Consider the following 24,031-nt stretch of genomic DNA (forward strand, 5'->3'; position numbering starts at 1 on the left):
TAAAAAATAAGAAATAATCAGATAAAACTATTTTTAAAATAAGCCAGCCATGTAACCATGTTAACAAGTCATAAATACTACTGATATTAATTTTTCCTTGTGAGAGACAGAATATGAGTTTGCTACCCTATGCTGTGAGCAAAAGATTTCCTCAGCGTTTTGTAGTTTACCAGACTTAAGTTTCACGTCTGAATATGTAAATGAGCTCCCAGAACAGAATTATTTTTTTAAGTTATGTCAGTGCATTAATTGTTCTATTGATTATACTTATGGGAGGGAGAAGAGGAAGAGAACAGGGTTAGTTTTACTAGACTCAGTTCACCCATTTGGTCCCATGCCAACATTTACAATAGCACTTTGGGTAGGAATGGACCTATTTGTATTACACTTGCCAAATTTTCATCATAAAAATAAAGCCAGTATTAATAGCTATGAGCATTTCCGGCATCACTCTTGACTTCTGGAAGGGAATCCCCTGCCACATTCCAGACTGATGTCTGCTAGGGACAGCCGCCTTTGCAAGTGCCAGCTGAGTTCCTGCAGGGAAGGGCCTGCATCCAACATCCCATCTATCACCCAGAAGGCAGACAGAATTAGCAGTAGGGTAGATGCCTGAAAATCTGAAAACAGCATGGAAGAAAGAAAGGAAAAAAAAAAAGAAAAAAAAAAAAAAGAAAGAAACAGAAAGAGAATATGAATATGAAGAGAAGAGAATATGAAGAGATATGAAAAGAAGAAGCAGAAAGCAATAAAATCCTGGTTGGTAACACTTTTTTACTCCCCATATATGTGAACAATAATCTTGTAATTCTGTAGTGTTACAAAAATTTTTAAACAAAGAGCCCATAAGATTTGAAATCGAAGGGGGCAAAAAAATTTAAAATATGTATGTAAGTATATATTGTATGAATTTTAAATGGTCTCTGCCTCTGAAGTAATGTTTCTTTTCTGTTCTCAAGTCTTGCGTGTTTGTATTTTTACACATCTATTTATGGTTAGAGCAGTCTAACATAACATTAAAAGAATTAATCTTATCACCACTGAGGAAGCCCTGGAAGATAAAATCAGGATTGCTCTTTGATCGTTAAATGGCTTTAGAATTCAACACACAAACAGATCTCTTTCTTATCAAATGTCAGAGACACAGCTATGTCTGCTTGTGAAAGACATCTTTTTCTTCTGCTGTAGCACATACACACAGATATTCACAGGGGACACATATCACTTTATTTTAAAGGGTTTTTTTTTCTCATCTAGATAAGTAAGTAGTACTTGTGGGAGGGATTTTTATTTATTTATTTATTTATTTTTGTCAGGAAGGGGAGATGATAGAAGAGCTGTATGGGCAAACAGGATGGAGTTGGGGGCTGTGGAGGCTGGAAAAGTGGGTGGAAGTCGAAAACCAAGGGTGGGAGTCTCAAAGTAGGTGGTGAAATGTTCAATAAAGGCAATGCTTTATTTTTCCTTATTCAATTATCAGCAGCAATTATGGACTGACATTAATAACACTAGTAAAATCTGGAAGATAGAAAAGGAGCAGAGGACTAGCAGCTCATTTATTCCTCATCAGCCCCTGCTGATGATTCAGGCTTGCTGCTCACCACAGCTCACTTTCAGGTATTGCAAATCAGAGAATAGTTTTGTTCGGTGAACGAGAAAAATGTTTGAGTTGAAATGTAAATGTAGTCATAAAACATAAAAAAAAAAAAAAAAAAAAGATCATTTACTACTTTTTTGTCACATCATTTTTTTCCTGCAGTCCAGCATCTCCCTTACCTTCTTCCAGGCTCTCAGTCCTACTTCCCATATCTGTTTTGCAATCAGGTATTTCAGAAGTTGATCACAAATGCCATAGTGTGCTGAGCAATGCCCGGTTCTAATACATTCTAAAAGAATAACTCAAAGTAAATTGTTAGTTTCTCCTCAAGACAGACTAAACAAATAATGACTGTTAAAACTTAGATATTTGTTTTAAGTTCAATTTTTTTTTCCTAATTTTTGTCAAGGATGATATATATATATATATTTTCATAGTTTCATAGTTTCATAGTTTCGTGCGGGTTGGAAGGGACCTTAGAGATCATCGAGTCCAGCCCCCGGAATTCGAGCCTCTGTGTAGCAGAGCGGCACTTCTACCACTTGCACCACGGGGGGGGGGCACAATTAAATTAAAAAATTAATATTTTTTAATTCAAAATACTCACATATGTATATAGTTGAGCAGGCCACTACCAGTAAGCTAACCAATGGAAGGAAGTACTTTGGTGTCTACATATGCCTTCATGTGCACATGTGCAAGCATTTCAGTTGTTTATTTTTTGCCAGGGAACACTTACAAGTCTCTGACACAGCTGATCGTAATAAACTGGCAGATTACAGCAGGATCAGCCCCAGGAATGGGGCATGGCATAGCAGGTCAGCTTAGAAGTGACATTTCCCAGCAGTCACACGGTGCTTCCTAACCTCCACTCAGAGTGAAGTCAGAGGAACTACACTAGGGATGAATTTAGCCTCACAACATTACAGATCTATTTCCTACAACTCTCTTAAGTATTCAGTTGCTTCCTGCTAATTATTTTTGTATTATTTTACAGAAGGATAGTGCATGCCACATGAGGCTTTTGTAAAATCTTTTGTTATCATTGTCACTCAAAGTAATTTAAGTTTCTGAATAAGTTTATTTAGCAATAAAGAGCTTGTTAGTGAAAAGGCTATGGTCCTTGTCATATTAGTTATTGAACTCAGGCTAGTACTTTCCCTATAAATCTCCTTAGCGATATTTTGTAAAATTTCATGCCAAGCCAAATCTATGCTTTGGTAAAAATAATGAAGCTCCCCAGGCATGCATGAGATGAGTCCAAGTACATGTATGAGCAGAATAAAAATGTTCACATTACTAACTAATCTTACAAAATACATCTTCCATTTTAAAGTGTGACCTCCTAAAGTCTGTTTTCATATTTCATATCATAGGATTTCCTGCTGGTAGGCAGAATTAAGCATGCATCTTGTCACCAGGACCCTTCTATTTTTAATTAGTTTCATAATGATGAGGGATAGGAGTGGAGCACCATAAAAACATGCAGAAGTGTAAAGATTATTGAAAAACTCAAAAAGTTCATCTTCCACTGGGGCAAAATAGTTTGCTGCAGGCTGCACGTAGTACATGGTCTGGTTTCTGTAATGTTAATATTATGTAGAATATGAAAACAGTGACTCAGACTCCAAGTGCAAGATTCATTTACTTTAAATATCCTGTACTTGGTATAACAAGGTTCAGCAAATGCCTGAAAAAATATGAACAATCTCAAGTTCTCTGCTTTCAGCTGTCTCAGAGTAACTTGCTCTTTTTTCAGAGTCATCTCCTGTATATATTAATACTGCAGTTTTTCAGTATTCCTTGCAAACTATCCAAAATACTGCATTTACTTAAACAAGTAAACATATGAAGAAACAAATAAAGAGGAACTTCAGAGCAGTTTCCAAGCATGGCCAGACTAACCCCAGCATGTCAAGAAAGGCTCCTCTGATTTCTTTTACAGCATTATTAACTTTCTAAAAAATATTAATCTATCATCCTTCAGACACTCCACAGTGTTGGAGAGATGATTTTGCTAGTAGATTCAACCAAGCTGTCAAAAACTAGCTCTGAAACAAACTAAATGAGAGTGGGAAATACAGGTTGTCTTTATTTTGCTAGTGCTTTCCTCATAAATTAACCAAAAGATAGTTTAGTTCTATCTAGCTATATCTCTGCTTAAATCTGAGGATATGCATATGTAAAATCTGTATTTTGTCTGCTAAGTTTTCTATGGCCTGGAAAACTGCACCTTCTCATTACAATCAAGGGTTGCTTTTTAGCATCTGTTACAGTCAAGGTCTCACAGCCGTAGTAACTACTGCAATTGCACAGGACGCTTTAGTAGCCGAGCTGTATCCTGAATTGAATAGAGGCAAGCTGATATCCTAGCTTGTTCTGCAAATGCCACATTACTCTTGTTCAGAGTCAAACAGCCTCTCTTCATGGGTTATCTGGCATCAATTTATAATTCTCTCCAGAAGACGCTGGCCTGTTGCCTATTATTTCCCAATCAGATAATTATTTCATTCAGCTCCTTGAAATATTCTCTGCTGTTTTGAAATAGGAGAGGCCAGGGTGCCTAGCACATATAGTCTTTAGGTTCTGCTCACGCAGCTGAGAGAAATGACTCATGATGCCAATGTGGATTTACTCATTAGGTCTGTTGTGCTAGTAGATGCCCTGGGAAAGCTGATGGTGACCAAAATATTTCCTTTTTATCAGGGTAGCTATTTCTCTCTCATCTTGATGTGGTGCAGCTCTGGTTGTTACTTGTATGAACCACAGTTTTATCAGATCTGCCTTCTCTTTCTTTTCTCCTTTGCTTCTAAAATGTTACTCTCCTGACTTTCTCAAAGTGCACTATCAGTGCTGTTTCACAACCCCATCACTTTCATTGCCAAATACATAAAAAACATTTTGGTCTGTAAGGAGATAAAAAACATTCAGAGGTGAAATGAGTAACACCCACATGTTTTCAAAGAGCTTCCTGTACAGAAAGTCTTCATTTTGTCCTTTGATTTGGCTTTTAAAATTACTTCTAGATTTGATCTCTCAATTTATTTGCTGAGTAAGATCCACAAAACCTGAGAATAACTGGTGAATTTAACAGCTTTCAAAACTGTGCCTTTATGCATATGGAGATTAAAAAGCTTTACTACACCTTTTAGCCCTTTTTGTCTTCATCTCATGGCAATAAGGAAGAAAACTTCCCCAAGAGGAAATGAAGGACTGCTTTTGTGATAGGTCCCATATTCACCAGAGCACTCTGCTGTCACTGGAGACATAAAGCAAACATGGTCTGGGATAGGGGTCGTGACTTGGTGCTCCACATACTGTTTGTGGGGTCTCAGATACCACAGTGCAAATGTCAAGCTGCTCTTGTACTGTATCTCTCAGAAGCAGCATGTGTGTGTATTTACTTAATCAAGCTACAGGACATGATTAGGTCAAAGGAATCTTCTCATGAGTTAATAGTCAATGAGTAATAAATGATCATCAATGCAGTGTTTTTTGTTTGTTTGTTTGTTTGTTTTTCCAGGAAAGGCAAGTGGGAAACTATTCTGAAAAGCTAAATAGAACTATTCTATAAGTAAGGATACAAAGATCTCAGTAGAAGCATGCCCCTTTAGATAGTGAGCTAAAAAAGCTAGACTGCCTGTGGGTAAGGAGAGAATTGACAGCAATAATGTACTATCCACTTAAGCATGAGGAAGGACTGAATGTACAATTTCATAGATGTGCATCTATGCTTTTGCACAGAAATTATTTAGTCTTATAGCAGACAATATATCCTAATATTTCTAAAAGACCAATCTGTGTTGTTTTTGGTTTTTTTTTTCCACTGGAGAAGGAGAAAAGTGCTACAGAAAATAACTTATATTCAATGAGTAGTCTTTAATTTTCTTTCTACATTTTTGCCTGGATGAATCTGGTGTAAGTGTAAAAGGGTTCTTCAAAAAGCTATTTCATGTTCTTCTTTATTTATTTTAACAGATCCCAGTGTTCCACAGTGTTTAATTAGAGAAGCCTACAGCATTTATGCAACTAAACTGTGTTTCCCCCACCCAAGGCTCAGTCATTACAAGTTGCAAGTAATTCATAGAAAGTCTGTGTGAGGGGAAGGTACACAGTATTTATATGTGCATTTCTTTTCCGCTATGCCTCTATGCTAGTGTTATGAAGAACATGAGTAATGATATTTAATGTAGCTATCTGGCTTCACAATTATTGTCAGTTATGGAACACAGCTCTTTATACAGCAGGGAGATATGTAGGTATCAGTATAGCATGTGTCCTGTTATTGTTTGATAAACCGTTTAGAGCCTTAGGGCCATTAATCCATTTGGCCTTCGGACTCCACACATGAGCAAAGCTATAGTCACGATTTTCTGTGATTTTCCTTTTGGACACTCTGGAAGAGTCTAGCCTGACACAGAGCAACAGAGTGCCTTAAACCTTTCATTCGTTGTTGCTCCTGCCTTAAACTGAGACAGCAGAATAGATGGACCAGAAAATCTTAAAATCTTGTCAATCAGAAGTTTAGCATTGTTTTTGTCTTGGACTGTGGTGGAGCCTCATTAATGAAATGTTTTGCCCCTTCCCCCTTACCATGTATTTACAGAAAGAGATTTACTTTCATAAGCTTGCTCAGTTACTTTTAGTAACTCAGTACAATGAATAATCACTTTTGTAGGATCATGGAAAAGAGGGCTCCAATAGACTTTGAAGGATGCCTTTAGTGTTAAGAAACAGAGCTGAGAAACAAGCTTGAACACTGTGGCCTTGACTGTCCACACTCTTTTATTGTTCACTCATTGCAGAAAGTTTTCTTCAAGCCAAATCTGCTATAGAAGAAGCAGGACATGAGCCAGCCCATGTGACTTGGTCTCCACGCCAGGAAAAAGCCCTGAAAGGTTATAGAGTCATCTTTTCTTCTCAAAATAGAAAAAATCATCAACCAATAATTTGTTCAACATAAACCAAATCCAATAAATGATCTTTGTAGACTGAATACTCTAGCACTGTGCTCTGCCCAAAAACTTCTGCTATTTCTGACTTTTACTCTGTTCCCAGTTACAAGTCTCTTGTGAATATACTAGTGTTAGCTGGTATACAGATTACGCTTTAATCAGCTGAGATTAACAGTTACACCTTCTGAAGCCTCAGGAGAGAAAAGCAGTGGTCCCTTATCAAAATAGCAGTAATTGTTATGAGCCAATTACGCCAGTTCCATGTATAGAGAGGAACTCACTTATGTCTACTGGAACAGTTAGGAAAATCATTCAATAACATCACCTCATAATTCCTCCTGAGCTGCACTCCAGGTAAGCACTTTGGGAATGAAAGAGCTAATCCCCACCAGGAGGTCCTGCAATGTTTGTGGCCTATAAAGTGTAGAAGAATGAACCTGCTTTTTATGATGCTGTGTACTATCTGAATTGAATTGCAAGGCATAAGTGACACTAGTTTTGCAGTTAGACCACAATACCACTGAACATCCATAGTCAAGTTATATGAAATTAAATGAGGGCAGAACTTGGCCTTGGAATTCTGTCTCCTAAGCAGAAGGAGAAGCTCCAGTTATGGCCAGTACTATTAATATTGCTATCCTCCTTCAAGGAATCTAGCCACTAAGGGGCAAAGCAATTACGATTCACTGCTAAGGTGATACAAATGCCTTCATATGGCAACTTGCAAAAGCAGATATGTTTTGAATGCTATGATGGAATTGTTTTTGTTTTGTTTTTTTTACTTTTGCCACTTCTTGATTGCTATCCAAGCTGAGGAAATTCTTTAAAAGTCCAAAGCCTGATAATCACAGGTTTTATTTTCCTGAAAGTAATGGGAAGTTTTACAGTACTCTATGGATTCATGGTCTGGTTTACAGAAGTGTTATCATAGCTCCTGTTTTAGTCAGTGTAAGCTCTTGCTGCACTGTATATGTTGAAAGTAGGTCTTCAGTGAAGTTTATGTCATATGAGGCTTCCGAAAATGAGCAACCATTTTTTAATAAAGAAAATACCATTAAAAAAGCGTATATGGATTTTTGATTTCCAAAGTGTTAGTTCTACATTTCTATTTAATTTTTCTGATGCTTAAATGGATAAAAGCATAGGATAAAGTATATGGAATGGGGTAGTGTTTGAACTATGATAAATGGGACCCAGAAAAATGAGGGAAACTTTCACATTTGCCTTCAAAGCAGATAGAAGTTCACAGAGCAATCAAGATACCCATGTAGGAATCATAACTGCAAAGCCAGTGTCAAGCCCCTGCTTCTTCCCAGGCCTGTAAGAAGATGGGAGGAAGAGAAATGCTGTCAGGATAAAACCCAGGAACAGAGGAAACTCAGCTCCTTGTCCCCATCACTCTCATAGCATCAGTTCCCAGACTACAGAGAATGTCATTGTTTTCACCAGGTTAATAGTCTGAGCAGCAAAACACACTTCACTACCCTTGTCTTCTCTCTGTAAGTAATGAGACAGTGTTCAACACCTTCCTCCTCCTCTATATTTATCCACAGAAGTCTCGTGGATGTCCCAGGATGCTTCTCAGCCACTTGTGCAATACTCAAAGCCCCTGTTGTTACAAAAGAGCCTCTTTCAGTTCCTCTCAGCAGGCGGCTGGTCTATGGGTCTTCAAATCAAAAACAGACTCCTTTTGGGTTCCTCTTAGTATTTTAACATGCCTTTTCCCTAGAGATGCCTTCCCTCCCCACATTTAAATTTCCTTTCCTCTTTTGCCAGTGTTAATGTTATGCACTAGATATTTGGCACAGCTGCGGTGACATCTATTTCCTCCTGCCTAACTTCAGCCTTCCTCCTGTTCCTGAATGAAAGCAGACTTCAGAGCACCCCTCCCATGTGGCCGATCTCTCTGTACACACCTGCTGTCACCTCACCGAGAACAATGGGTGAAAACATTCAGAGACATTTCAGAGAAAATGCCTCTGAAAATGTCAGTGTGTAAATTAGAGTACCAATAATGGACTACCAGAGAAAGCACAGAAGTGTGACACTACTAAGAGGTCTTGTAAGCAGCCTTTTCCTTCTCTTGAGAAAGCAAAACAGTTTCTGCAATGCAAGTTCATAGAAATGGGGCTTTGGAAGATCATATATTTCTGATTTGCAAACTATTCATTAGACTATTCTGGCAATTTAATTATTTTTTTTTTTTTGTCTTTTTGCTCAGGAAGAGCATGGAGAATGTGACTTCCTAGTCATCATCTTCTAGTTCCCATCTCTAATAAGGGGCAAGCATCATTTACAAATCACTTTGTTTAAGAATATTTTCCTCTCTTCTTACTCCAAAAGTGAGTGGCTGAAGGAAAAAAGAGTAGGAGTAGTCGGAGGCAGTCAGGCGCAGACAGGAGCCTGAGGCAACAGTAGCAGCCACTGCATCACATCTCACCATGATGTCATTGCCAGTCTGACATATATGACACCTCCACCACGTTTACTTTAACTAAGGGTATATCAGGATCATTACAGATAGCTGCTGAAAATACTTTCTCAATACCTAAATTTCAAGATTTCTTACCCATAGCACATTGGTTTTTCACTCTCCCTGCCTTCATCAGCTTACAGAAAATCAACACATAATACTTGGTTTTGGTAGACTCTGCAAATGTGTTTACATCTTTCCTGTGGTTACTATGGCACTTTGCTTTGAAAATATGATCTGACACTGTTTGTTTTAGAAGAGGTTCCCAGGCATATAAGAGGAAGAGAGCAGGTCCCATTTTCCAGCTGGGGAATTGAGGTGTGAGATAATTGACTTAGCCAATGCGGAGTTGGAGCCCTACCATATTTTCCTTAAGTAGTGAGATGAACACAGTGGTTTCATTATGGTTGCATAGATGGGATACACTGGTTTGGCATGTGCACTGTGCACATTACTGAGGATGTAGAAAGCATGAAGGTGCCTTGGGAAATCTACCACCAAAGCCATACTTCTGGAGCTTAACACCACAGCAGCCCAATTTCCCAAAAATTACAGGGCCCCAGTGAGGGCACACGTCCACGCGTGGTGCTGGAGCAAGGCCCAGGGGACAGCTCAGCCTCAGCTCAACGGGAAACCAGAGGCAGCAGCTAGTGAGTCTGCAGAACTGCACAGAGATGTGGGAAGTGATCTATTACAGCTGCAATCTGGAAACTGGAAAGAAATAGTGTAAAGGCTAGCTTTTCAGAGAAGTGTTTTAAGGTGGAATTTTTTGAGAGGAGGAAATTCAGTTTGATCTCCAACTTCTTATGTACCTAGGAGCAGATGAGCAGCACAGCTGGCTAGAAGGCTTTTCTCAATGTTTATAATGTAATAAAGATTCATTGGGTGTGTTTGATCTTTCCTGTTAGTGTCTTGGTGTTTGTATTGGCGATATCTAAATCTTGCAAGTCTGGAGCCAAATATTATCTGTATGAAATCTTTGTCTCAGCTCTACATCCTCCCTTGGAACATCATTCACACGTAGTTGTTCTGTTGCCAAATTTTTGAAAAATCTAAGTAACATCCCTTTCACTGACTCTCAGCCAAATCAAGTAACTGAATGCTAGCAGTGTTTGTTAGATTCAGGTTCTAAACTGCCACACAGTGATACTTGTCCTTGAGAGTAGCTAGGCAGAGAAGGACCTGGGGGTCCTGGTGGATGAGAAACATGAGCCAGCAGTGTGCTCTTGCAGCTCGGAAAGCAAATGGTATCCTGGGCTCCATCAGGAGAGGGGTGGGAAGCAGGGATAGGGATATGATTATCCCTCTCTACTCTGCTCTTGTGAGGCCCCATCTGGAGTACTGTGTCCAGGTATGGAGCCCTCAGTACAAGAAGGACATAGAGCTGTTGGAGAGGGTCCAGAGGAAGGCCCCGAAGATGGTCAAGGGGCTGGAGCACCTCCCCTATGAGGACGGGCTGAGGAAGCTGGGCTTGTTCAGCCTGGAGAAAAGAAGGCTGCGGGGTGACCTCATTGCAGCCTTTCAGTACCTGAAGGGTACCTATAATCAGGAGGGGTATAAACTCTTTGAAAGGGACGATAATAGTAGGACAAAGGGAAACAGTTTTAAGTTGAAAGAGGGAAGATTTAGATTGGATGTTAGGGGGAAGTTCTTTACTAGGAGAGTGGTGAAGTCCTGGAACAGGCTGCCCAGGGACATTGTGGATGCCCCATCCCTGGAGGTGTTCAAAGACAGGTTGGATGGGGTCCTGAGCAACCTGATCTAGTAAGCATGGAATTTTGGTGGCCCTGCCAGGCAGGGGGGTTGGAGCTTCATGTTCTTGAGGTCCCTTCCAACCCAGGTCATTCTGTGATTCTGTGATTCTGTGATACTGGTTGTATTTACTTCAATTTTCTCACTTCCCCTTACTCTCCTATATGGGTCCAACCTTCCTCTCCTTTTCTGGTGCCTTCCCTTCCACCTCAGGGTGAATAACTGCTCACATCTCACCAAAACACAAATATATCTGTTTTAAGCACTGTTCATCACACCTTCGCCCCAGGACTCAATGTCCCAAAAGTTCACAGGCTGTACATAGGGATGGTAAGATAGAATCTGCTATTACTTTGGCTAATCAAGGATCTAGCCTGCTTATTGTGGTGAGAGGGATGGAGATTCAGTATGCATGAGGTGACTGGCAAAAAAGAATTTAAAAAAAAAAAATCCATTTTCTCATTAAAAAGTCTAAAATTGAAGAACTTCAATGGTACAGGATGTGAAAGGATATGGAGAGTAAATGAAAGGTTGCTGCAGTAAATGAAGAGATTTCCATTGACCAAAAAGCACTTGATCAAACTTTAAAAGGAAAGAAGATTCATTTTTTAGTAAAGAAAAACAGAGACCTTTTTAATAAGACTAGAAATGTAGAAAGTCCTCACAGCTAGAAGAGAAATTAAGCAGTCTGTTTTCTTTTCCTTGTATGGAAGTGACAGTACAGCAGAGCAGGGTTATTTCAGGTGACAAGCTCACCAGTGATGAGTACCATTTATTCAGGTGGCTGATCTTGTGTGATCACTGCATTAAAACTGAGTCTGATATACTAGGACTGTCAGTGATAATTAACTGTTCTAAAAGAGGTTCATTTCTAAGACCTATTCATAAGGAACTGTCAGTGGTAGAAATCACTCTAAAATGTTGCTACTATGGTTTGCAAACCAGTACGTGAAATATGCTGCTGACAAATCAAACAAACAAACAAACAAAAACAGGAAATTTTCTAATATTGGCTCCAGAGAAAGGAAAACACATTTTTAGAAATATGTTCATTTACAAGGTGAAGTTTTGGATTAGACATGTTGAGACTTAGACTGAATATACTAGGACTATAAATGCCTCACTCTTCTAGATCCTAAAGATACAAACATTACAAATGCAGAATATAACACTAAGATTAGGCCTATGAGCACTCATTTTTGGTGCAAAGATATCATGTAGAACTAGGATATGGTGAGGTGATTAGGTGTTCCTGTTCATTTCAGGGGAGTTGGTCTAGATGACCTTTAAAGGTCCTTCCAACTCAATTCTATGATTCTATGGTATTTCAATAATACTTTGCAGTGAAATAAATTATAAGAGGACTAAAGTGGCAGCCTACTTGGCTGAGGTAAATCAAGTCTGAGCAAATATATGAGAAAAAACCACCTGTGTAGAGAATTCATTCTTGGTGAGCTGAATGTGCTGTTATCCAAGCTCTAACCTTCATAGAAAAGAGAATATAGAACACAGCCTACAAATCACAGAATCACAGTATCACAGAATTGTAGGAAGAGACCTCTAGGGATCATCGAGTCGAACCCCCCTGCCAAAGCAGGCTCCCTACACCACATCGCACAGGTAGGTGTCCAGTCGGGTCTTGAATATCTCCAGAGAAGGAGACTCCACAACCCCCCTGGGCAGCCTGTTCCAGTGCTCCGTCACCCTCACTGTGAAGAAGTTCTTGCGCACATTCATGCAGAACTTCCTATGCTGAAGTTGGAAATTCCTATGCTGAAGTTACATATACATAAATACATACATTTTGATGGTATCTATGGCTCTTTCTAGATATTGTAAAGGCATCCCTTTAGATTCACCTTCAAGCATGTTAGACAAAAAATCTTTTAAAATTCTGTTTGATCCAGCTATATCCACAGTCTGCTACAGAGCTGTTAGACCTGAATTAGCCTGACAAACTTCATGCTTCAAAAATGTAACTATTTTATGAGGAGTGAGGGCTAACTTTGCTCATATCTAGAAAATAAATATACAGAGGAAGTCACTGATGATATCACCTCACTTATCACTAATCATTCCCTCAGTGACCTTTAGGGCTTTTTCCTGTTTACCCCTCATTCACAAGCACTCCCTGTCTGACTGAAGTCCCTGGGGGGAGTTCACTGCATGGCTCAGATGGACACATTCCATTCTGCAGATTGTCTGTCTGCCGAGCACATCACTGTTATTCGCTGGGTACTATTAGTGGTAAGTAACATATCATTTAGGCTATACAGTTTTGTTTGCACTATCTGGTTAGGCAACTGCAATCTTGAAGCAATTTATTGTGAAGATACTTCCCAGATGATGTTTTAGATGAATGAGTGTTCATTGTAACTACCATAAGTCTTTCATGATTTCATGTTTCCCATGAATACGCTGTAGTCACCCAAACGATAAATTTAATAAACAGATGAATAAACATGATCTGCAGATTCCTAGAAACAAATTCAGGTCAAGAGATCCCTGAGCTCTAAGCTCTTTTCAATGTGCTGACGGGGATTTCAGCATTTTCAAGCCTTGAAACATGGACCTTTTCTGTCCCCAGCAGAAAAAGTTGATTAAAACTATTGTTTGTTTTCATGCACTCACCATTGGAGAGGAAGTTTGTGAACAAAGGATTGTAGGACAGAAGGTCTTAAGTTTAAAAGCCATCTCTATTTACTACAGTTTCTGTGACTGTAGGTCAGTTATACATTGAAACTCAGTTTCCTTGTCACTGTACTGAGTGTGTGTTTGCTTCAAGCAAATAAGGGGCAAAACAAATTCTCTGATAAAATTGGCCTTTGGTAGTAGACTATCCGCAATCTGTTTGCAGTTTGCTCACATTATTAACCACATGCCTCACTTTTCTTTGGATTTGTTTTTCTTTTTCTTCAGTAACTGTGGTATGAGCGCAACACAGCCCTTAGAACATTTTGTGGTCAAAGGTGTTGTATAACCACGAGTTATTTATTATGAAATGAATGCACTCTTGTTCAACTGAACTCCAGCATGAATATCATATGACAGCACTGAGAGGAAGCTTGTTTATTCTATGAACCAAAGTAGTATTTGTCTTAATAAAATAATAACATAGTTCATTTATCTTTAGAGAACTGATCTGATATATCTCTTGGTTAAGCTTTAGGGCCAGATTTTTCAACCCTGATTCACCTTTCCAAGTATCTATCCATGTGAACAGTCCTACATAAATTTCAGATCATACTGTGTGAAAGGAAAGAAGGAACAGCTTATGGCTTTGCCTCTATTCAAGACAGCCTAGATTCTAGCAATGATGTTAACTGAGAATATAACTGAAATAATCTATTCAGTAATGTTCTTATGATGGAAATAATGTAACATTAGCAAAAAGAAAAAACAATTAATTTGATTAAACTAAGATATGAAAAAGAACAAAGACAACAGGGGTTCTTCCTGTTGAAAATAAAATGCTCCAAGTTGACCTTAGCAGAATTCTACATTGCAACAACTTGAAGGAAAGAATGTTATTAAAATAATTTGCTGAATATATAGAAAATAAGAATCAGTAAATAGAATAACACTGGACTGTGTCTGCAGCAAGACTGAGCTACAACACCCTCTTTAAGCATAATTTCTCTGTGGTATTAGAACAGATTAGGCAGAAGCTTGGTAGTCTGTGTCATCTCTCACAAAGTCATGGAATACATGTCACAAAGATATATACAGGACATTCAGAAGGGATGTTTCCACCTTCCTCTGAGTGGTCACATCCTGGTCGGTGCTTATGAGATAAGCTAGACCAGACATGGCCTATCTCATGTGGCAAATCCACACTAGGTCTAGACCTGAGGGGTTTCTTCCACACATAACCTGCAAATAAAATAATCACTATGAGCACTGTTTCTTACTATGTTTTCAGTAATAATCACAGCTGCCAGGTGCTTCTACCCTCAAAACATCAAATTCAAATGAGATATCAAAGAAACATATTATATAGAATGCAAAGAAATCAGAAACAAAACTTACATGTTCTTAAGGAAAGTAGTTTTATTTTTGTATGGTAAAGTGAAGTATATGAAAGGCTCAACTCCTTCTGTTTCCTACACCTACACGTAACACGTAGCTTTGGTTTCATGCCATGAAAACACCACTCTGATAGCCTGAAGGCCAGTCTCTGCCTTGTTTTAAAGCCTTTGAACTGAAAAAGCCCACAAACAAAGCACTTATTTTGCATTCCAGTTCTTTTTCTTTGAAGTTACTTTACCATTGTTTGCCCCCACAAGGGATCCACCAGAGCAGCCCTGTGTTTTTAGAATCACAGGTGTAGATAAAATTTCTCTATCCCCCTATTTTGGAATGGAGTACTTACCAAACAGTCACTACAAAAGCAACAAGCGTCTGCTGAAGGATTTATAATGGTCTTGTGAGCTATCTTTTAGAAACACCTGCATGCTGCTCTACCCCTTGAATGAAGCACTTAGCCTGAAGAGGCAAGGTGCTCTTACAGTTCCTATAGCTCATCAGGTCAAGCCATGGCTTACGATTGTGGTTCCAGAGGTCTCCAGTTCTGTGCACTTTGGCCAACAGTTGACTTCTGCATTGTAGACCCACCTGAAAAGTTATGACCATGTAGTGATGCAGTCATGGCTGGAGCTATAGCTCTATGTCTGAATGCTGGCACCAAGATTTCCTCACCCACTGCTGCATTTTAAATATCTGAGCAAATGAAGATTATTTGAATTGCTTCAACCATTTAAAATATTTATGCTGCTACAGAAGTCTTCAGGTCATAAAGAAATTGCTACTAATAGAAGCAATGTATTGCCAGAGTCAGTGTTTATGATTCTTTTTCCTGCTACATGACTCATCCTACTCGGTTACATAGAAGTGAATAGCTTTAAAAAGGACCAGCTTCCTCTGAAAGAGTGCTTTGCTTACGTACAGTCACGGGAAAGCAGATCCAATAAATTGAATTGGGGGAATGAAACAAAAACAACAATACAAAACCTGAATGCTGTGTTATTTTTAGGCATTCACTTGCACTAAGCAATCTGCCTGAGAAACCAGAGGAAAAACAGCAAATTGAAAAATGTACACTCAGACTACATTCAAGATGTGACCTGGAAACTTGGATTCTGAAATAGCCAAGGACAGAAACATCACTTACAACCAGGAGCAACAGTGCTGGAGCTGCATTTCACCCTGCTGGTTTGGAGAAGGAGGGGCCTGCCTGCTGTGTGTCCCTGTGCTCCCCAAAATTGTGGACGGGCTCAGGTCTAAAGCCCAGACCTTGAAGGCACACATAAACCTGGAGGTTTGCAGATTTGGATCTCTCAATTTGCTCCAGGGAAACAGAGGTGTGTGACTGCAGATTTATATCTGAATAACACACCAAGTTCCATCACTGTAACAAATCTTTCTGATGCATTTCAGAGTGCTTAAGTTGGATTAACTACCCCAGCTCTCTCCCTCCAGCCCCCCAGCTCAGCATGGGGCAGGGCACTGTCACACTACAGCAGGCAGCACAGCACCAAGCAAACAGGAGGAAGATATGCATCTTGCCATCAGAGGGGACACGGTTCAGCAGAGCCCTAAAAGCTGTGTGTGTGAGCAGAAGCAGCTTGTGTGCAGGGAAAGCTAGGCAATGAAGCACTGCAACTTGCAAAGGGGTCAGGGGAGCAAGAGGTGCTTGACACTCATGTGTTGCCCCAGCAAGGAGGTTTCACAAGTGCAGTCAACCTTTAAGTCATGGCTGTGCAAGGAGGAGTGGTTTGTGCGCTGGGGTTCTACTTTGCAATTAAAAGCATCTACACTAGATACTACCACTGCTTTTTGTGCTTGCATTTCCACAAAGCATTTATGGTAGTTCTGTGTTCACAAGATGGAGATTGTTCTGAAACCCTGTGCAGGTCTCCAGCTTCATGCGTAGTGGAAAGCATGGCCAGCTGCAGCAGGGTGAAATTCCTGCATCAGGAGCCAGAAGAAAAGGGGAGTTCAGCCAGCAGCAATGGGCATCTCTGCACCTTTTTTGCACTGAACTGTTGAATTGTTACACCATGGCTCCCATGATGGGGCTGCACTGCATGGCTGGCAGGCCAACTCTGCTGCTGCTGTTGGCACTAACTCTCCCATCTGTAGGCAAAGTTAATTAGCAAGAACTACTGAGCCCAGTATGGGGTCCTGGACAGCCTGATCTTGTGGCTGGCAACCCTGCCCATGGCAGCAGGGTTGGAACTCAGTCTTTAATGTTCCTTCCAACCTAAGCCATTCTGCGATTCTGTGATTTAGTACAATGCATCTGCAAAGGCACACTGGGAAGCCATTGCTGCCTCCTCCCATCTGCAAGTGCATCCATTTCCTCTGGGCTCTGAACTGAGCAGCATGTGGCTTACAGCCGCTCTGTTCTGTTCAGTGAGAGCAGTCCTTGCCGATTACAAGAAGCAAATGTTAGATGTCACGTCCGGAGAAATGCCAACCTCCATTATCAACAAGATACTCACAATTCATACCAGAGGAGATGTGTGCCCAGAGGAGCAGTAAGGAGCTGTCACCATGGCTATGGTTACAGCAAATGCTGTGGTCAGCATCTGTGCTTTTTAGTGACTAATCTTTCTGTCTAGGATCATGCAGAAGAAGGTGACCTAGCATGCAAGAATCTTATCTGTGGGAGGAAAGTTTATAACCACACCTACCCTGAAGCACATCCTCACTGGTCATCCTCACCCAGGGGGATAGTAGGGGCAAGAGTGGCCCTCGGTGAGAGGAACTCCTTACCCTGAATGCTGCCCCTGGCCTGCCTGGTTCCTGATCCCATCATGAAGGAGGGGGTTTTCTGCAAGTACTTGCAAGGCTGTGTCCATCTCAACATTGCCAGCGTGGGACAGCATTGCTTGTGATCTTAGTAGTGCTCTCCTGCAAAGCATCTCCACATGCTATATCACAGAATCATATCTTAGAACAGCTTGGGTTGGAAGGGAACATAAAGGTCATTCAGTTCCAACCCCCTGCTTCAGGAAGGATTGCCAGCCATTAAAACAGGCATTAGATGAAGTTGCCCAGGGCCCTATCCAATGTGGCATTGAACACCTCCAGGACTGGTGCAGCCACAGCTTCTCTGGGCAGCCTGTTCCAGCCTTGATATAAACAGCTGTATGTGACATAGCACTGATCCTGCTGCAGAGTTCTTCAGTAGCAGTTTATCCAGAGCATGTTAAGTAGCTGCACAAGAGAAAACGCAGTCTGCCTGCCTTCATTTCATTCTTTCATCTCAGCCTAATCCTCTGTTTATTTCATTTGGAGCAGCCTACTTCCATCCTACTGGGGGGAGGGGGAGGGGGAAAAAGCCTCCATAATGTTAGCCTGATTGTTTCTAGGAATGTAACTTTCATTATTAGCCTTAACATTTTATTCCAATTTAGTTCACCAGCATCTGCACACTCTTTTCTGCAGTTCATGTCACATGCTTTACACTGCCCTGTCATTTAATTTCAGGATACATGCTGTGTGTGACATGCTTCACAAAGCACAGATACATTATATCTAAATCTGCCAAGGCTGAAAGCCAAAAAACTGCGCCGTCCTTACTTAAAAATTATCCAGCAGTGATATATCTGTAGTCTGTTTTAATTTTTCTTTTATGTTTGTTTTTGAAGTGGTATCTTAAAATAAATATCATCATTTGTACATCAGAGCTTATCAGTGTAGATCAGTTTCCACTCGTGAAGCTTGAAATCAGACTAGAACTAAAAAATTCTGGAGCACTTAAAATTTTCACAGCAATTTAGTGGATTTTCAGTATCTTGTGCTTTGAAAGTAGGTTTCTTTTTACCAGAGGAATAGAGTGACTTTTGATCATCGTGTGCTGATTACAAAAAGCAGCAAATCTATTTTCAGGCAAAGACAGAAGAGTGTGAAGTATGCTGGTCTTTTTTTGAAACATTCTCAAAATCATTTCTTTCTGTAATATGGAACATCGAATTTCAGAATTAAGTAAGTCATGCCACAGACACTGTCCTGTGGTACATCAACTGACATTGTCAATATTGGCAATGTTTTGGATAGTCTGACACTATAGGATTTCCAGGCTGTAAACACCTCACAGATGTTGGCCTGTTAGATTCTGCCCAGTTTTATTTAAAACTGGAAGCCAACATAAAAAATATTTAAATTATTTAATAATGACTGTGGATTTTAAAAGCCTGCAGTGTAAAACTGAATTCCCAGTATGATTTTTCTCCAATGGCCCTGCTGTTTCTAATGAATGTGTGTGATACAACCCATCAGGTCAGTGAACCCAGCTGGAGATGTCTGCGCTGATGGCCCCGGAGGGCTGCGTGCCCACAGGGATCCCACAGGGCCAAGCGTCGCGACAGCACAAAGTACCCAGCCCTGGAAATAATACACATTAACCAGCTCTGACTGTGCTTCCTTCCTTGCCTTGTAGAATATACAATATTTATGACTGAACTTTATAAATGAATATCCGAGAGGTTTCTGTGCTAGTTAGAGCAGCGCAGCCTTATTCCGGGTGATTCATTCATTGAGTCAGGCAGCCATGCATGCAGTCATTCATAAGTAATGCTATGCTTCCCTTCAGCATGCAACAATGATTTACTTCGCCACTGCCTTTCAGTGTTTGTTCAGCAAACACGCTAAGCTAAAGAGTTCCTATTTCAAGCTCTCCCATCATAATTAAAGAAACAGCATTATCTTGATACGTGCATATGGGGTGCGGTGCAAAGAGCCAAACAGCTATGTCAGTAGGAACTGGCTGCAACACTTGGTCTGACCCACACCTCCCAAACTCTTCTTTCTTCATCCATCCATAAGAGGAAGTTTGTACTTACAAGCATAACTTCTGCTCTTTTGACACTCTTGCCACAAAAACAGCCCCATTTTCACATCCACTGGGACTCAGCTCATCCCACCTTCATAAAACCTGGGTCACCGGGACTCAGTTTTCTGTTATTGGAGTTGTAAGCTTTTGTTGGTTTTTCTGCTTGTTCAGTTTTTGTTTCACTTTGTGTTTTTTGTTTGGTTGGTTTTCTGTTCTTCATTCCATGAAGAATGAAGATCTGTCCAGAGCTGCAAATTGGGCAATAATGTGTTTAATTTTTGTAGAGTTGTAGAATAGGACATTGGCATCATTATACAAATGAAAGTGAGGTACTTTGTCTGAGCTAGCCTTTTGTAGTACCCTCTCCACTTAGGGGAAGAGAATAAGCTTACATGGAATTAAAGCACTATGAGATACTCTGCAGATGACTGGTGTGCCTTCGGGTAGCAGCTAATCTCTGCTCATAGTGGAGCAACAAGGCCAACTCGAGTAAATATCAACAAATGCACAACTCATGGCAACAGTCACAACTAACAAAATCCAGAGTCACACACACTTTGGGTGAAGAAAACTGTTTATGCAGCACAAGTGCCTTCTTCCCATTTTTGGAGGGGAAGAGATTTTTTTTCCTCATTGCTAAAGAGACTTCTGAGCTGGACAAATCCCAGTTGAGAAACTTGGTCATAAATAATGTTTTATTTCACACAATTCCACAGGAAAAAAAAAAAAAAAAGGAACTAAAAGTTAAAAAGATCGCTGGGTGTGACATGTTTGTACATCCCAGACATCTGGGATATCACAATTAGAAATCCTTTGTGGACATAATGACATCAGTCACAGAAAAGACAACTCATTTTTTCCTGTTTTCTCAAGATTTCAAAGCTCTTCACTGTATCTTTAAGCATAAATCATTGAATTAGGTTTCAAGCTTAAGGAACTTCATGCTTTGAAATTCTTTTGAAGTTGGCAGATGATTTTATTCTTCTGTTTTGCTTTTTTAATTTTGGTTCTTAGAAAGGAACTTCAGTTTATCATCCATTCTTGTTCTCTTTCATAACTCATCAAAGGACACCCTTATGAAAAGGTACATATTCTTGTTAAAGAATACTGTTTTGAAACACTCTGCTGTATTTAGAAAGCCTTGGTAACAGCATGACTTTAAAAATAAATGTTAAATTATTCGTTTTTCCTCATTTTAATCTGATTTTCAAGGAATTCAAATTTTTTTTCATTGAATTTTTGTTTCCTTAATTTCAGTATATCTAATATATTGCATCAGAAAAGCAGTTGTATGTCTTTTCTGTTGTCTTTTAAGCTCTGAAGCATTTTAATTTTAAGAATGTACCATATGCCCATTTTTCAAGGTAGCACTCTATTTCTGATCTTGACAGGTCATAAGAAACAAATTGGAGGAAGAATTCTCTACAATTGCAGAGAATACAGGCACTCCCATGTTGTGCATTTACTGCTGTCTTGCTGAGAATTATTTTTAAGGTAATACAAATATTTCACCAAACAAAAAATTTTATGAAGTGGCCAGAAAGTGCTGATTGTTTCTCAGAAGGATCAAATACATGAAATATTTTGTTCATCTGTGGTACTTTGCTTCTCAGCACATACGAGTTTTGCTTCAAACTTCTTCCAAGTAATTAAATGAAATATGTATGCTAGTGCTGTAAATACTTCATTCTTACTTTAAATGTTTTCAACCTGATATTTTATGCATAGCAAATAAGAGAAGCAGCCCTCCATTGCTATGGTTATACAGCATCCTGACTTGGTGCTGTATGACTCTGAAGAACCATCTCCTAAACTGAAACACAATGAAGCAAGTCAAGAGACACATCAAAAATATAAGACTGTGGATGGCATTGGAGAAAGGTGAGTCTTAGAGTGCAGTCATGAACATGGGATTCCGCTAGTTGTTTGAACCTGAGATTTATAACCTCACATACTCTCTACACGTTTCTCTGAACTCTGTTAATTGACCGTAACATCCCTTGAAATCCATTATGTTTGACCAGAATCACTTGTCCAAGACACAGTGCAAGACCTTGGTACACACCAGATTATGTATTTAGTGCAGTAATACTATTATGTTATGCACAGTGATAAATGTTCCAGTAAAAACAATAGCTCTTTTACTGGCCAATAGTTTGTACCCAACCTGTCTACTTCTTTACCTAGCTGGGTGCAGAACTACAGTTAAAGCACAGACTGTACCTTCTTGCTGATAATGCAATATTTACAAAATAAATATTAACTTGACAGAGTTTTGTTTTGCTGATTTTACTTGCCTATCTAATCAAAGATCTTTAATGCCAATGTGTTCTCCGTGCTTGAAGCAGAACAATAGAAAGAACAGTGGAAGGACAATCAGCACTCCATGTTACTTAATGCTAGTACAATTATTATCATCAGAATAACAACAACCTGTTCTATCCTTCAGTTCAGAACCTTAAGTGAGTCTGGACCACCATTGGGTAGACAGCCCAGCTTCTTGTCTGGACGGGGTCTAGGTCCTCCTAAAAGACCTCAGAACAACAAATGATAAAAAATTGCATATTCTGTAATTACCTCAGTTTCAGACGAGGAAGAGGAACTAAGAAGCATAATTCTGTATTAGCATTAGGGAGTGAACCTAGAGCCTATGACTTCATCATATATCTGTTTGGCAGATAGTAATGTACGTAGGCCATTACAGTAACTCCTGCCATCACAATGTCCTTTCTTGTTTCCTATTTACTTGCCTTTGCTTGCCTTTCTGAAATCCTAGCAGTTGTCCACTCTTTTTGTTCTGACCTTTTGTTCTTTGTAGTGAGAATAGCTGAAGAGAAGTTCTGGCCGAGTCAACTGAATGCAGACCTACAGGGAAGGAGCCTGCCATGACTGGGACATATATACAGACTATATTTCCTTCCTCACAGAGAAGTGCTCTTGTTCCTTCTGAAGCAAATTAGGCTGTCTATACAGCCTAATTCATATCTGGAAAAATAAATAAATAAATAAAAATTTAAAAATGAATAAATAAATAAATAAAACAAACGAAAAACAAAACAAAACAAAAAACAACCTGTGTTTTTCCTAAACAGCATGGAAATAAGTCCTGGAAACACTGGATTTATCTACCAGACATTAGCAAGATTATGATAGTGAGGACCTCCGGTTATTGAAACCACTCAAAATAGTTTGTACTGCACTGAATCTCCCTTTATTAGTTTGTTGCATGCTATCTAAGTCTCAGGTAGGTAGCAAATTTTGTGGAGCAGATGTTGCTTTATGATTATTAGCCCAGGCAGTAAAGGGTCATCGTACCCTCTTCAGAAGCCTGACCACAACAAAGAGAGTGAATAACACCAGTATGAGTTGGTAGTATGAGCAAGTTTCATACACCAACTGCCTTAAAGCACAAGCTCAGTCATCAAGGCCAAAGACGTGCATTAACAACTCGTCTAAGAAGGAGAATAATATGGGTTGAATGGCATTTCTTCTCTACTTTTCTCTTTCACTTTGAATCCATTCAGACACCTTGAAACCACGTGTAGAAGCTTCACTGACACTCACTGGAGAATGCTGAGCTGATTACTTTCTGCTTCCTGGGCTGCTGGGACTCCAGACACCAGTTTCTTTTTGGTACTGATTACCTTTGTATTTTAGCCTATATTGCATATAACCAGATATTGCATATCTGCTGATATATCCAACTTTTATTCAGAAAGCTAAAAACCTGTACCATCATCCAACACTCCACAGATGCCCCAGATACTACAGCAGCACAATCACTCTACTGTTTAGAGTACTTTGTTCTTGTCTCTGTGAATCATGGGGTGTCACATCATGAAATGTGCAGCTAAAGTGGGAGGTAACCCAACATGACATGGCATAATGGGCCTGAGGGTACAGGGAAGAGGGTGGGAAGGGAAATAGAAGTAGACCCATATCTGATGAAAAATCAGTGACCAAAAATTAAGTCAAACAGTTGCTTGTGTTTTATTAGATCATGGGGGAAAAAAAAAAGAAAAAAAGAAAAGAAAAAAAAGAAAAAAGAGTCAATTCTTGTTCAAGTGACCTAAAAGCAAAGTAATTTGATTTGATACATGCAAAAATTTAGACTGTTTATTTGCATTTCAAATAGACCATAACTTCTGCTGCTCCAAAATTTATCCCACCTTGTCAACATTACCAGCCTCTGTTAAACTGAAATATTCTGTACAAGTCTTTCAGCCTCACAAAGTTCAGAACGCAACCGGGTTGAACTTCAAAATCTGCAGGTTTCTATCAGGAATGTATATGGTTGCCTGCTGCTTCCAGCCACACAACCTCTTTGCTGTAAAAGGCTACAAGTTCCACCAATCTGCACTGGGACCTGAGCTTCTTTTCCTTTTAGAGGATTTCAACACTAGCAGTCCTTATTC

General features: G+C 39.6%; 1 long non-coding RNA gene across 3 annotated transcripts; it reads left to right on the top strand.

Moving 5' to 3' along the window:
- Positions 1–674: 674 nt before the first annotated feature.
- Positions 675–22,685, top strand: LOC107311352 (uncharacterized). Of its 3 annotated transcripts, XR_001554020.2 has the most exons (5): positions 12,907–13,024; positions 15,810–16,137; positions 21,008–21,110; positions 21,345–21,497; positions 22,435–22,685. It is a non-coding gene; the product is annotated as an uncharacterized LOC107311352 (long non-coding RNA). The 3 variants fall into 3 exon arrangements; XR_014942943.1 differs by lacking the exons at positions 12,907–13,024; positions 15,810–16,137 and adding an exon at positions 675–759; XR_001554027.2 differs by lacking the exon at positions 15,810–16,137 and having other exon boundaries at positions 12,896–13,024.
- Positions 22,686–24,031: the final 1,346 nt, after the last annotated feature.

This window comes from Coturnix japonica, chromosome 1 (assembly GCF_054131305.1).
Source record: "Coturnix japonica strain WE chromosome 1, WE-NBRP24, whole genome shotgun sequence".
In the NCBI taxonomy this organism is placed as follows: domain Eukaryota; kingdom Metazoa; phylum Chordata; class Aves; order Galliformes; family Phasianidae; genus Coturnix; species Coturnix japonica.